At 41.9% G+C, this 16,305-nt stretch overlaps 1 protein-coding gene across 3 annotated transcripts in view; it reads right to left on the bottom strand.

Moving 5' to 3' along the window:
• Positions 1-16,305, bottom strand: part of PDE3A (phosphodiesterase 3A) — a 290,729-nt gene that overhangs the window by 175,879 nt on the left and 98,545 nt on the right. The gene's annotated exons all lie outside the window — the stretch shown is intronic.

Raw genomic sequence — 16,305 nt, 5'->3', positions numbered from 1 at the left:
GTTTAAGATTTTTTTGCCTCTTCTTCCAAACTATTTTCACCTTACAAACCCAAGCCGCCGCCACTGGGATGCCCCACCTCCGGACTTCTGTTGCCAGCGAAGCGCCCGTTTTTGCGCTGCTGGGAAACCCCTGAGGCTCCCCTCCATGGGAAACACCACCTCCAGACTTCCGTGTTTTTGCAATGCTGCAGAGGAATCCCACCAACACAAAAATGGACACTTCGCTGGCAATGGAAGTCCGGAGGTGGGGTTTCCCAGCGAGGGGAGCCTCAGCGAAATCGCAGCATCACAAAAACATGGAAGTCCGGAGGCGGGGTTTCGAGGGCTTCTGTGTTTTTGTGATGCTGCAATTTCACTGAGGCTCCCCTCGCTGGGAAACCCCAGCTCCGGACTTCCATTGCCAGTGAAGCACCCATTTTTGCGCTGCTGGGATTCCCCTGCAGCGTCAAAAAACATGGAAGTCCGGAGGTGGAGTTTCCCATGGAGGGAAGCTTCAGGGGAATCCCAGCAGTGCAAAAACGGGCGCTTTGGCTGGTAAAAGGGGCAAGTTTTGGGCTTGCACGCATTAATCACTTTTCCATTGATTCCTATGGGAAACATTGTTTCGTCTTACAAACTTTTCACCTTACAAACCTCGTCCAGAAACCAATTAAGTTCGTAAGACAAGGTATCGCTGTACTTAAAATCAGCAACAACATATTTAAAACATGAAATGAAGTGGTTAATCCAAATGCTAAGTGCAGAAAGTGCAGAGAAAAGCGACAAGGATGATTAGGGGACTGGAGGCTAACAACAACAATAAAACAGCATATGACAAATCTAATATTTAAAATAACTCTTTACCAGACTTTGTAGTGCCATCCCCTAACCCCCAAAATTTTACCCTTAGACTATCCACAGTTGACCTCTCCTGATTCCTAAGAGGTCAGTAAGGGGCGTACATAAGTTCACCAGCGTGCCTTCCGTCCCCTGTCCTAATGTCTCTCTTACATTTCTACTAGCTCCATGTATATGAACTCTATATTATTCCCAATGATTATTCCCAATTTCTTCTACATCATTCCTAATATCTTTCCTTCTATTCTTTTGTTGATGTATTTTACTATGATTATATCCTCTGAAACCTACATTACGTATGAGACAAAATAAATAAATAAAAATAAATAGTTTGAGAAAGCCTCTCAGACGTGACCCTTCCTGATTCTCATGAAGATAAAGGCAGGGAGAAGGAAAGTGTTTTCAGACTTTAAGAATTTGCTATTATACAACCTTGTAATAAAAGTTCATTTTGTGTCTTTAATTTACACGTCTGGTCCACCTTGGAGGACTGACATCACCATAGCTTCTTCCATTTGTAAGCAGCGGCACACGACAGAGGAAGAAAATATCGAATTGATAAAGATTATGCAACCTGGATGGGCATTGCAACCTGCAGCTCCTCCACTGCAAAAATATATGGACAACTCATCTAGATCAAGGGAAATCTACAGATGCAATTTAGATTGACTTCTGCAAAGCCTTTGATTCAGTGGTCCACGACAAACTACTCCTAAAACTCAAATCCTATGGCATCTCAGGATCCCTCCATAGCTGGATTACAGCATTCCTATCAAACAGACAACAAGTGGTCAAAATAGGAAGCACCATATCCACCCCCGCCACCCCAGTTAAAAGCGGTGTTCCCCAAGGTAGTGTACTGGGACCAAGGCTCTTCATTCTCTACATCAATGACCTTTGCAATTACATTACAAGCAACTGTGTCCTCTTCGCCGACGATGTAAAACTCTTCAACACCACCGATAACACAACTACTCTCCAAAAAGACCTTGACGCTGTTTCTGAGTGGTCTAACACACGGCAACTCCAAATGTCAACTAGCAAATGCTCTGTCCTACACAAATTGATAAAGATTATGCAACCTGGATGGGCATTGCAAAGAACCGCTAATTTCAATCAGAAAACTAAGCCAAACCTGATTTTCTGCACTTGCAAGCTGACACACACTGAAGAAGAACGGAACAACCCAAAAAGAAATACAGCACGACTGTAAAAGCAGCACCACGTGACTGGCTTGTTGTATTCCTGGGAAACTTTACCAGAAAAGTTTCAAGCAGCTCAGAGCAGTCTTAAGTAATGATTAACCCGTCAGTATCTTTATTACTCAGAAATAAACACAGTTTGAAATGTCCGTGTGAGTGGTTCTGTACCAGCGTCCAATGTTCCCAGTTCCGGCTTTCCATTCCCATCTACCTTCAGTTTCTTTCACCAAATTTGTCAGCAATTTGCAACTCTCCCGCTGTCTGAGCATATGTTATTTGGCAGGAAAAGGTTCAGTCTGGGTCTCCAAAACGAGAAGTATATATGGCAGCAGAGAACTAAAAGACTCTGAATCTCGAATAGGAAAGGGAAGGCCACACAGAAATATCAGCAGTTGATGTGGCAAGTTTTTGTTTGTTTGCTTGCTTGCTTATTTGCTTACTTACTTTGTCAAGTGCGTATTGGTAGTATACAAAGATATAACAATGTTTATATACATGATACTAGTAAGAGAGAAACATTAAGACAGGGGACAGTAGGCACGCTGGTCTATATATATAGAAAGAAATATAAAAGAAAGAAAGAAAGAAAGAAAGAAAGAAAGAAAGAAAGAGGGAGGGAGGGAGGAAAAGAGGAGAGAGGGAAGGGAGGGAGGGAAGGAAGAAAGAAAGAAAGGAAGAAGGAGGGAGGGAATAAAAGAGGAGAGAGGGAAGGGAGGGAGGGAAGAAAGAAGGAGGGAGGGAGTAAAAGAGGAGAGTGTGAAGGAAGGGAGGGAGGGAAGAAAGAAAGGAGGGAGGGAGTAAAAGAGGAGAGAGGGAAAGGAGGGAGGGAAGAAAGAAAGAAAGAGAGAGGGAGGGAGGAAAAGAGGAGAGAGGGAAGGGAGGGAGGGAGGGAAGAAAGAAAGAAAGAGGGAGGGAGGGAGGAAAAGAGGAGAGAGAGAGAAGGGAGGGAGGGAAGAAAGAAAGAAAGAAAGAAAGAAAGAAAGAGGGAGGGGGGAAAAGAGGAGAGAGAGAAGGGAGGGAAGAAAGAAAGAAAAGAAAGAAAGAAAGAAAGAGGAGGGAGGGAGGAAAAGAGGAGAGAGAGAAGGGAGGGAAGAAAGAAAGAAAGAAAAGAAAGAAAGGAAAGAACAAAAGAAAGAAAGAAAGAAAGAAAGAAAGAAAGAAAGAAAGAAAGAATATCTAAGCTTGATTGGAATAATTTGTTCAATGCATCACGGGATGCTGAATGCATGAGGGGTCACTTCCTTCTAGAAATGCCCTCTTCACTTTACTGCAATTCTCCCTCCATTCCTCCATTGTTTAGAAAAATGACCAGACTTGCTCAAATGCACAAGAGGCTATTCCTTGAAACCTACTCCACAACCTTTTTTTCTCGAGCACGTCTGCTAATCCAAAAGGTATCTCCAAGTTGGTGAATCCCCTGTAACCAGTGATGGGCTACCAGAATTTTTACTGCCACACTGTGGGCGTGGCTTATTTTTGTGGGTTTGGCTTGATGGTCATGTGACTGGGTAGGAGTAGTTTGCCGGCCAGGTGACCAGGTGGGAGTGGTTTGACAATCATGTGACTGGGGGTGGTAGCTTAAAGGTCATATGACTGGGTGGGAGTGGTTTACCGACCAAGATAAGTTTTCACCTAGGTGCTTGGACTCTTTTTCAGTTGATTAAGTCACAGTTATTTAAATAGCCACAAAAAGGACAAATGATAGACAGCATTATTTGTTGAGGAGCACAGTAACACTTTAAGGTTTTGTACTGAAGCCACAAGGTTCAGTATTTATTATTTATTATTTATTTAGATTTGTATGTCGCCCCTCTCCGTATGAAAACAGATTAGGCAAGCAGCTCGATTTTCTCTCATTGCTATAAAAGTTCAGTTCTAGATAATAATTAAAATTATTAAAGCATTTATGGGGAACAACCTATATTTAATTATTTCCTATTTTAAAAGTAATTAAGGATCATAGTAAGGTACTAGAGAAGGAAGGACAATAAAGAAACATAGAAACATAGAAGACTGACGGCAGAAAAAGACCTCCTGGTCCATCTAGTCTGCCCTTATACTATTTCCTGTATTTTATCTTAGGATGGATATATATTTATCCCAGGCATGTTTAAATTCAGTTACTGTGGATTTACCAACCACGTCTGCTGGAAGTTTGCTCCAAGGATCTACTGCTCTTTCTGTAAAATAATATTTTCTCATGTTGCTTTTGATCTTTCCCCCAACTAACTTCAGATTGTGTCCCCTTGTTCTTGTGTTCACTTTCCTATTAAAAACACTTCCCTCCTGAAAACTGTTAAGTATTCAATAAATAGTGCATAAACGTACTACCCCCACTGCGGGGACGTCCCCCCCTCCTACCGTGGGGGCAGCAGCTCATCACTGCCTGTAACTCTTCTTATCTCTGCACTTCAGTTGTAAGAATACTGAAAGAGGCCTGGGATGACGACTGGTGCTGGTACTTCCAAGAACTTCACCAGAGAATTCAGGAATGTCTACCAGATTAAGTCACAGAACGTAAACTCGAACTGAGAAGGACAAGAGAGAAGGAGGGAGGGATAGTCTTGACAGAGAGAACTTTTATCATAGGCTTTTTCAGCAAATCACACTTACTTGGGGACGGCTCCTCGCTGTGTTTCATAAAAGCGTTTTCTGCAGCCCTCTTTCTCTCTCTCTCTCTCCCTCTTCAGAGTCACGTTTGGCGAGAAGGCCCCCATTCCATCAGCAACCAACCTTCCAACGTCAAAAAGAGAAGGAAGGGGCAGCTGCCTCCACGCAATCTTGCTTCTAGTTGACATAACTTCAATAGGAAGGCCATAAAATAGGGCCTACCCCAAGATAAGATAAGGCGCCCATGTAGACAATTATGTTGGAAAACATATTGTTCTATCCGCTTAAGCCAGGGCACTAAATAAATGAAGTGTCTCTTGATAGGCTGCTATCGGGTGCTGATTTTCACCATCACATAAACATTCCCCCGAGCGTTGCGTAAGCACACAAGTCTCCTGGGCCAAAGACTCTCCTTCATTTGCACTTGAAAGGCAACAAATCTCTCCACAGCTACAGGGGGCGGACAAAAAAATGGAAACACATGACTTTTTGGCATCATAGAAGTCTGACGGCAGAAAAAGACCTCATGGTCCATCTCGTCTGCCCTTATATGGATTTCCCCCCCATTTTTTTTCCAATTCCACATGTTGTCAGCACACTCAACTTTGTACAGAACAAAGTAGTATTCAATGAGAATATTTCATTCATTCATTCATTATTCATTTTATTCGATTCTTTTATGCCGCCCTTCTCCTTAGACTCAGGGCGGCTTACAACATAGAAACATAGAAACATAGAAGACTGACGACAGAAAAAGACCTCATGGTCCATCTAGTCTGCCCTTATACTATTTCCTATGTTTTATCTTAGGATGGATATATGTTTATCCCAGGCATGTTTAAATTCAGTTACTGTGGATTTACCAACCACGTCTGCTGGAAGTTTGTTCCAAGGATCTACTACTCTTTCAGTAAAATAATATTTTCTCATGTTGCTTTTGATCTTTCCCCCAACTAACTTCAGATTGTGTACCCTTGTTCTTGTGTTCACTTTCCTATTAAAAACACTTCCCTCCTGGACCTTATTTAACCCTTTAACATATTTAAATGTTTCGATCATGTCCCCCCTTTTCCTTCTGTCCTGCAGACTATACAGATTGAGTTCATTAAGTCTTTCCTGATATGTTTTATGCTTAAGACCTTCCACCATTCTTGTAGCCCGTCTTTGGACCCGTTCAATTTTGTCAATATCTTTTTGTAGGTGAGGTCTCCAGAACTGAACACAGTATTCCAAATGTGGTCTCACCAGCATTCTATATAAGGGGATCATAATCTCCCTCTTCCTGCTTGTTATACCTCTAGCTATGCATCATAATGTTTGAACATGTTCAAATCAATCAAAACTTGACATATTTTAATGTTTTTTTAAAAAAACAATTCTGTTATTTGATATGTTTTTTCAAACTACCTTTTTTTTTTTTACAGAAATTTAAGGGAATTGGTTATAACCTTCTCGAAATGGCAGACCTCTCAGACTTTCAAAGAGGCCAAATTGTTGGTGCTCCAATGGCAGGCGCTAGTGTAACAGAAAGTGCCCGAATGTTTGGCGTTTCAAGAGGTAATGTCTCAAATACGTTAGTCCGCCAGACTTGAAATTCTTGGTTTAGACAACTTACAACTCCGTCGTCTCCGTTCCGACTTAATTATAGTTCATAAAACCATATACCAAAATGTCCTACCTGTTAACGACTACTTCACCTTCAACTGCAACAACACACGAGCACGAAATCGATTTAAACTAAATGTCAACAACTCCAAACTTGACTGCAAAAAATACAACTTCAGCAACAGAGTAATCAACGCCTGGAATGCACTACCTGATTCTGTGGTTTCTACTCCTAACCCCAAAACCTTTAACCTTAGACTATCTGCAGTTGACCTCTCCCCCTTTCTAAGAGGTCTGTAAGGGGCGTGCATAAGTGCACCACTGTGCCTACTGTCCCTGTCCTACTACCTTCTTTTGTTACTTTTTATCATTACTTATCTAATGTTTTATTTGTACAAATCATCACCCTATAATTGGTTGACAAAATAAATAAATAAAATAAATAAATAAAAGTAATGACTGCTTTTGAAAGAGAAGGGAAAATGTCCTCAGCCAAGCACAGGTCTGGTCGAAAGTCGAAGTTGTCTGAGAGAGACCGTCGGACTCTAAAGCGAATTGTTAGAGCGGATCGCAAGACCGCAGCTTCTAAAATCACTGCAGAGCTCAATAGACACGTACAGAACCCAGTTTCCACAAAAACTGTTCGAAGGGAGCTTCACAAATCTGGATTCCAAATCTGGATTGTCAAGGTGTTTTCATTTTTTTGTCCACCCCCTGTAGTTGCATTATAACAAAAAAACGAAAGGTTGAAAACTCAAAGGATGTGGACTTTTTTGTTTTTGTTTTAATGCAGTGGTCGAAAGAGAGACCACGACTGGTTAACCGAAGAATGAATTAATGGAAGGTCGCAGATCAGGGCCAAGTATCCCATTTGTGCACCAACAGAACTGCAGCCTTTTTTAATTAGATAAACATCTGCTTAAATCATAGTTCCCGTTTCCAAATTACCATATTACTGTGGGAACAATGCAAAAGGGACACGGCGCTAATCTAGCCAAGCCTACAGAAATAAATTTTGTTTTAAATATTCTCCCACACTGGGAGTAGGTTGGTTCTCTTTTTGAAGGATTTTATTACTGAGGCAAGAGAGGGACTTCCTCACAGATCAAGGAAACAGGATGGCCCATAGCAGCAGAGATGTTCGGAGGGAAACATAATCCACAGAGATTTCTCCTGCATTCCTTATTGTCCCGAAAAATTGCAGCTGAGAGTCCAAAGGGGGAATGTTTTGATACAGGAGGACTTCACGTTGTGTAGATCAGAGTTCTAACCCTTGTATTCCCATTAATTGTTCGTTTGTTTGTCAAGCATGTACAAGATGGCAGGTATTGATATAAACATAAACATTAGCAAAGTAAGTTCTGGGTCTAGAAAGCTTAGAACTACGATGCCTTAAACATGATCTAAGTATTGCCCACAAGATTATATGCTGCAACGTCCTGCCTGTCAAATACTACTTCAGCTTCAACCACAACAACACAAGAGCACGCAACAGATTCAAACTTAATATTAACCGCTCCAAACTTGACTGTAAAAAATATGACTTCAGTAACCGAGTTGTTGAAGCGTTGAACTCATTACTGGACTCCGTAGTGTCATCCCCTAACCCCCAACACTTTACCTTTACACTATCCACGGTTGACCTCTCCAGATTCTTAAGAGGTCAGTAAGGCGTGTGCATAAGTCCCCTGTCCTATTGTCTCTCCTATATTTCTTTATATATCTTTTCTTCTATTCCTATATCTTTTCTTCTATTCTTTCATTGATATATTTTATTCCTATATCTTCTCTTCTATTCTTCCTTAGATATATTTTACTACGAGTATATCCTCTATAACGTTCATTGCGTAATGGACAAAATCAATCAATCAATCAATAAAAATAGGTACCGGTAAGAACCAAATGTTGGCTGTCAATAGAGCCAGCAGTAGGAGGGGAGGGGTGACAAAATAGATTCGTCTTTTTAAGTTTCATGTGTGTTCTATACATTGTTTAGATGTAAATGTATTGTTAGTTGTTATTGTTTTAATGTATATTTGTAAATAAAAATTATTTTTTTTTAAAAAAAGGTACCGGTAAATTTGGACAGTAGGACAGTAGGACAAGGAAATGGTGCGCTTATGCACGCCCCTTACATGCCTCTTAGGAATAGGGTGTGATTATTGGAATAATTTAGTTTAAACATATTCAAACTATTTTTTTTACTTAGCCTTTTTTATTGTAATATTCAAATTCACTTTATATATAATCTATTTCATTATTATATAATATGATACATTTTCCTATTGGAATAACTACTTTATTAGACATATAGAATTATGGTTTATTAGATTTTTTGTTGCAATATGAAAAATTATTTTATATATAATCTACTTGGTTTAAAGGATTATAAGAAAGTTGCCTTTTGGAATAATTAGTTCAACAGATTTGTAAGACTCAAATAAGAAGTGAATTTGATGACCAGCGATTAATGTAAAGGTTATTGCAATGTTTTAATATTAGATGGAGAAAAGCTATATTTTTAAGAGATTTTTGAATATATAAGATATTATACAGTGGTACCTCGAGATACAAGTTTAATTCGTTCCGGACCTGGGCTCTTAAGTCGAGCAGCTCTTATCTCGAACGACTTTTCCCCATAGGAATTAATGTAAATAATTTTAATTGGTTCCAGCCCTCAAAAAACTCACAAAGTTAGTCTAAATTATGCAGAAAGACATGTTTTTAATGAAGAAATGTACATGTACATATAAATGAATAATGAAGTTTCTTTCACTTAACTTGTAAACTTTCTTAAACTTTTAAATTTACATATGTTCAACTTCTCTGCCACCCAATCCTGTAGGACAGAGGTCCCCAACCCTTTTTGCACCAGGGACCGGCTTTAAGCGATCAAGAGAGGAATGGGTGAATGAATGGATGGAGGGTGGGAAGGAAGGAAGGAAAGAGGGAAGGGACAGGAACAGAGGAAGGAAGCAAGGAAACTTATGAAAGGGGAGAGTAAGAGAGGAATGAGTGAAGGGAGGGAGGGAGGGAAGAAGGTGGGAAGGAGAAAGAAAAGAAGAAATAGAGGAAGGGAAGGTAAAAGAGAGAAAGAAAAAGAGCAAGAAAGAAAGCAAGAAAGAAAGAAAGGGGGAAGGGACAGGAACAGAGGAAGGAAGCAAGGAAACTTATGAAAGGGGAGAGTAAGAGAGGAATGAGTGAAGGGAGGGAGGGAGGGAAGAAGGTGGGAAGGAGAAAGAAAAGAAGAAATAGAGGAAGGGAAGGTAAAAGAGAGAAAGAAAAAGAGCAAGAAAGAAAGCTGCAAGCACCCCCCCGAGCCCCCCAGGCCGGCTGCAACCTTTTAAAACACGCGCGCCGCTTCGCAGCTGTCTCCTGAAGCCGAACGCGGAAGTTAGCGTTTGGCTTCAGGAGACAGCTCCTTGGCGCTTGTATCTCGAATTTGGGCTTGTAAGTAGAACAAAAATATCTCTCCCCTCCCAGCTCTTATCTCGAGTTGCTCTTAAGTAGAGCAGCTCTTATGTCGGGGTTCCACTGTATGTTTCTACAGTCCCTTTGTGAAAGAAAGAGATATAAGAGCCTCCACTGAATGTTTACAAAGTAAAAATTTAAAAAAATGTATATGTTTGCCAATAAGCTTGATTTTGTTTTGGAAATTATGTATTGTTTTTAACTTTGTGTTGCATAAAAAAATAAAAAAATAATGACTGAAAAGGAATGGGGTGTGGTCGATTATATATAGTCGAAGGTTAAAGTTTTTGGGGTTTGGGGAAGAAACCACAGAGTTCAGGTAGTGTATTCCAGGTATTGATCACTCTGTTGCTGAAATCGTATTTTCTGCAGTTGAGTTTGAAGCAGTTTACATTAAGTTTGAATCAATTGTGTGCTTGTATATTGTTGCAGTTGAAGCTGAAGAAATCATTGACAGGTAGGATATTGTGGTAAATGATTTTATGAACTAGATTTAAGTCAGATCGAGGGTGATGAAGTTTAGGGGTAGTGATTTCTGACAGTCTCAAAATGGGTGAGCAGTGTGGTCGGGCAGTAGGAAAAGCAAGTAGGATGCTTGGCTGCATAGCTAGAGGTATAAAAAAAAAAGGAAGAGGGAGATTATGATCCCGCTATATAGAGTGCTGGTGAGACCACATTTGGAATACTGTGTTCAGTTCTGGAGACCTCACCTACAAAAAGATATTGACAAAATTGAACGGGTCCAAAGACGGGCTACAAGAATGGTGGAAGGTCTTAAGCATAAAACGTATCAGGAAAGACTTAATGAACTCAATCTGTATAGTCTGGAGGACAGAAGGAAAAGGGCGGACATGATCGAAACATTTAAATATGTTAAAGGGTTAAATAAGGTTCAGGAGGGAAGTGTTTTTAATAGGAAAGTGAACACAAGAACAAGGGGACACAATCTGAAGTTAGTTGGGGGAAAGATCAAAAGCAACATGAGAAAATATTATTTTACTGAAAGAGTAGTAGATCCTTGGAACAAACTTCCAGCAGACGTGGTTGGTAAATCCACAGTAACTGAATTTAAACATGCCTGGGATAAACATATATCCATTGTAAGATAAAATACAGGAAATAGTATAAGGGCAGACTAGATGGACCATGAGGTCTTTTTCTGCCATCAGTCTTCTATGTTTCTATGTTTCTATGTTTCTTCTAGGCTATCTAAACCCTTAATTTCAAGTCTGTTGGAAAGTTTACAGAAACTCCTAGGACAAAAATGGTGAGACAGCATCGGAAATAGGCAACTGGAAACTTGGATTTGACTTCCACCAATGGAAAGCGAGTGTTAATTGTCATTGACCTTTTTTAGACATTGGAGAATATCTTAGCTGGTGGACTGGCTTATCAGTGGACCAGTAAACTTCCTGGATCGCTCTCCTGCAATTGCCGAGCTTGTTAAACTATTTAATTTGTTTGCCTTATAGTTTGAAGAGAATTCAGGAATGGTCGGAGCCTATTTTCTCTGTGTATTTACTCGTGGAAGGCTGATTAGAACTGGGAAGGCACCAGACAAAAGAGGTGTACCCCAAAAAGCAATGATTCAGCCTCCAAGCAAAGAAGAGAGAGTTACCACCCATTCCTGGATAATCTTCCCCAACACAATGGAGAACCAAGTTGCCAGCCAATATTGTAGCCCCAGTCATTCCCAAGAGAAGACAAGGCGACACATGCGAGGCTGAGCCTCAGAGATCTTGGCTGATGCTGTAGCACAGGGGTCCTCAAACTTGGCAACTTTAAGACTTGTGGACTTCAACTCCCAGAATTCCCCGGGTTGAATCCACAAGTCTTAAAGTTGCCATGTTTGGGGACGCCTGCTGTAGCAGCTCAAACCTATCCCTGTGGATCAATCCCACCAGCATTAGACATTGGTCTCAATACGAGAGTAATTAAAATTGGGTGGGACAAAAAACATGCAGCTAAGCCTGGGCGTGGACCACCACAGAGATTCCCAAATATTAATTTTTGAACATGATGGGTGGGCAAAAAGCATCAAAGATGTGACTGGAGGGTTATTGGGAGCCACTATTACTTTTATGTGCATTTAATTAGTAGCCCCACCTCCTTTGGGAGGGGGGGTTAAGTGGCAGCACCCAGCACAACTTTCCAATGAAGTGAGGGGCAGATTGCAGACTCCTGGAGGAGGGGAAATGGCCACACACACCCTAATCCATCATTCCTCATTGCCATCCCTTTGGGTTCCAGTCTCTGTGGACTGAACCAGTCATTCTAAAGGGGAAGGTCTACCATCTTTACTTCATTGGAATCCCCCTTGAGTAGATCTACGGTCATATTCAAACCACATTGAGAGCAGTCATCGTGTAGTAAGCAACAAACGGATGCAGCTGATAGGAAGGGCAAAGTTGTAGGAGACACAGTCAACTCAAGCAACCCTATTCTCTGCACACTTCAGGCCCTCACAGTAGAGTAGAGTAGAGTAGCGTAGCGTAGAATAGAGTAGAGTAGAATAGAATAGAATAGAATAGAATAGAATAGAATACTTTATTGATTGGACACACAAGTAATTTGTCTTTGATGCATATGTTCTCAGTGTACATACAAAAGGGCACATTTATTATTATTATTATTATTATTATTATTATTATTATTATTATTATTATTATTATTTATTATTAGATTTGTACGCCGCCCCTCTCCACAGACTCGGGGCGGCTCACAGCAGTGACAAAAACAATATACATTGACAAATCTAATAATTCAAAATCTAAAATGACACTTGTACATTTAAAAATCTAAAAGCAAAGAACCCCAATATAAAAAACATATATACAGTCATATCATGCACTAAAACTACATAGGCAGGGGGAGATGTCTCAGTTCCCCCACGCTTGACGACAGAGGTGGGTTTTAAGGAGTTTACGAAAGGCAAGGAGGGTGGGGGCAGTTCTAATCTCTGGAGGGAGCTGATTCCAGAGGGTCGGGGCCACCACAGAGAAGGCTCTTCCCCTGGGTCCCGCCAGACGACGTTGTTTAGTCGACGGGACCCGGAGAAGACCAACTCTGTGGGACCTGACCGGTCGCTGGGATTCGTGCGGCAGAAGGCGGTCTCGCATTTCCCTTTCTTAGGTGAGTTTCTACAAACCACACTTGTCCATGATTCTGAAATCAAGGAGATGGTTTGCCCAACGCATGGTTCAACCAAAGAAAGGTCAAATTATGTCTTTCGCCTCTTTTAATTTTTTCCACATAAGGGTCCTTACTATAGAATGTACACTTGCCACTGTTGTCAAAGCAACTTAGGACAGTTTTGAAGAGGTGCCACACTTAAAACATCGCTCCCAACCTAGAGGCATTCGCCTTGCAGTGTTATTGTTTCAGTTCTATGTTTTCATATTGTTCTGTTTTGAAGTTGGCCTTCTGCATGTTTTTACCGCACCCTGGAAGCCACCCAAAGTTGTTAGTAGAATTTGTATCTGGTGAAGATTCTAAATAAATAATTAGAAATAAATGGCACCCTTGGGTGATGAATTTCTCCCAAACTAGGGTGAAACTATTAACGTGCTGTGACTTCTTCAAGCTCAGAAGGAAGGAGCCTTAAGCTACTATGTGAACATAGTGATAAACCGTGGTCTAGAAGCATTTGAATCAAAAGAGAGGGCTTCTCCAGTTTTCTACAGCACAGGTAAACTTTGCATCCATGTACATAGCAGGTTCTACAGCAGGTTCAAGGGCCAGATACGGGCTGGCGCGTGCTTAGCGTAATTTTCGGAGTATAAAATGCAGCATTCTCCCCCTTAAAAGAGGCTGAAAATTTGGGTGTGTGTCTTACACTCTGAATGTAGCTTTTTCAAAACTTTTTTCAGCCCTAACGTCCAACTTGCAGGATTTTTTTCTTTCCTTCTCTCTCCAAAGCAGGTTTTTTTTTCCCCCAGCCCTAAGTCTTTGCAGACTAGTTTTCATTGCTACAAAAAAGGCTTTTTTTCAGCCCTAACCAGGGGATAAAATAATGTGCTGAAGCTGATCAGACGAATCAGACAAATACCTGGTGGGTAGATTTCCCCCACCCCTATTTTCCTCCCCAAAAACTAAGGTGCATCTTATACTCCAAAAATATGGTAATAAATACTAGGCCAGGGGTTCGCAAACTTAAACACACAGAAAGCCATTTGGAACAATTTCCCACAGGGGAAAAAAACATCGGGAGCCACAAAATCAGGGTGGACATAGTCTTCTTTCTCCCCATCCCCACAGCCTTCAGGAGACACTGGCAGATAGGTTCCAACCTACCTCGCTACCTTGCTGTTGTTTCGCTTCCTCCTGCACCGCGTGCAACCCCCCTCCCCCCAAAAAAACACACCCTGGTCTTAGTTTAGACAACATACAACTCCGTCGTCTCCGTTCCGACTTAATTATAGTTCAATAAATCATATACCAAAATGTCCTACCTGTTAACGACTACTTCACCTTCAACGTCAACAACTCATGAGCATGAAATTGATTTAAACTAAATGTCAACCGCTCCAAACTTGACTGCAAAAAATGCAACTTCAGCAACAGAGTAATCAACGCCTGGAATGCACTACCTGATTCTGTGGTTTCTACTCCTAACCCCAAAACCTTTAACCTTAGACTATCTACAGTTGACCTCTCCCCCTTTCTAAGAGGTCTGTAAGGGGCGTGCATAAGTGCACCACTGTGCCTACCATCCCTGTGACATATGCCCAGTGCCAAAAACTCAGCTTCTGCAGCAGAGCCACACTCAAGCGTCCAAAGAGCCGCATGTGGCTCGCGAACTGTGGTTTGCTGACCCCAAGTATTCTGGCCCTTTAAGGGTTTTGTGTGAAAGAGGTGGAGTCTGAAAAACTACCAAGGTCCAAAAAGTTTCAATCTAACCACTTGGAGCTCTCCGTGGTGCTGCAACCTTAGCTTGCTTGCTGCTGGGTGTGGGCTCTTTGGCTTCAGAAAAAAAGGCCCCCGTGCATTCCAATGTGTGAAGAGGGCTGTCTCTCTGCAAAATGGGCAGGACCTAAGCTCCTAGTCCCTTGGCCCTTTGAGGCCTCTCCACAGCCAGCCCAACAACAGTTGGCTGTGAAAGCTGAACAAGAGGCAGCTGGGGTTGTGGGTGTGGGAGTGTTTGGTATGAGAGAAGAGGGAGAAAGAAAGAGGAAGGGGGTGGTGGTTTGTGTTTGTGTAGTCCAGGGGTAGGCAAAGTTGGCTGTTCTATGACTTGTGGACTTCAACTCCCAGAATTCCTGAGCCAATCATGCTAGGCTCAGGAATTCTGGGAGTTGAAGTCCACAAGTCATAGAAGACCCAACTTTGCCTACTCAGAATTCCTGAGCTAGCTTGATTGGCTCAGGAATTCTGGGAGTTGAAGTCCACATGTCATAGAAGACCCAACTTTGCCTACTCAGAATTCCTGAGCTAGCTTGATTGGCTCAGGAATTATGGGAGTTGAAATCCACAAGTCATAGAAGACCCAACTTTGCCTACTCAGAATTCCTGAGCTAGCTTGATTGGCTCAGGAATTCTGGGAGTTGAAGTCCACATGTCATAGAAGACCCAACTTTGCCTACTCAGAATTCCTGAGCTAGCTTGATTGGCTCAGGAATTCTGGGAGTTGAAATCCACAAGTCATAGAAGAGCCAACTTTGCCTACCCATGGTCTATCGAAATAAAACCTCAAGCAGCCTAAGGCTAAGAATAAGGGATTCTTTACTCCAGGCGTAGGACTCTGCAAGGAGTAGTAATGGAAGTGTATTAGGAGCTATAGTAGACCTGGGGAAGAGGGGGATAATGGGCAGTAAGACTGATCACTTAGCAATCATTTGAAGTTACAATGGACAGCCTCCACCCAAAGATACACACAACCAGGAGTGAACCCCACCATGCAGCTCCATTACCGCTGGCTGTGCACATGCCATGCACACAAAACCGATGCGATTCTGGTGAAAATCACATTTTTTTTGCTTCTGTGCATGCGCGGAAGCAAGGAAATTGGTGATTTTTGCCGAAATCTCACTACCGGAAGGACATTCGGACGAGATTTCGATTACTCATAATATGCAGCAGCCAAATCTCGCCCTGGTACCTAGAGAGGCAGCTGGGGCCAACAGCAATAGCAGCAGGCTCAAGCTCTGGCCGCGTGGCCTGCTCTTTGCTATCCTGCACTGCAGGGATCTCTCGGTGCACATGGTGATGGCATCCCGAGCAAGTCGTGGCCTTCCGGAGCAGCGCTGTGCTCCTGAAGGCCACGACTTGCTCAGGGCGCCATCGCTGTCCCAAGTGATGCCTAATATACATGGTGCACACAGGCAAAAATCCATACAAATCCGAGAACTTTAGGAACTAGGAAAGAATTCCAGTAAGAATGATAAGTTTTCTCACGCACACACAACTTCCAAGGTTCTTTTTTAAAACAAATTGAACATGCGGTACCCACCCATAAAAAATTGTTGGTTGTTTTGAAATATGGAAAAATTGCTGTGCCTGGAGAGAATCTGTCTCTGTCTCTCTCTCTGTCTCTCTCTGTCTCTGTCTCTCTCTCTCTCTCTCTCTCTCTCTCTCTCTGTCT

The sequence above is a fragment of the Erythrolamprus reginae genome, chromosome 6 (assembly GCF_031021105.1).
Source record: "Erythrolamprus reginae isolate rEryReg1 chromosome 6, rEryReg1.hap1, whole genome shotgun sequence".
NCBI lineage: Eukaryota > Metazoa > Chordata > Lepidosauria > Squamata > Dipsadidae > Erythrolamprus > Erythrolamprus reginae.
This window is presented reverse-complemented; position numbering and strand designations above follow the sequence as displayed.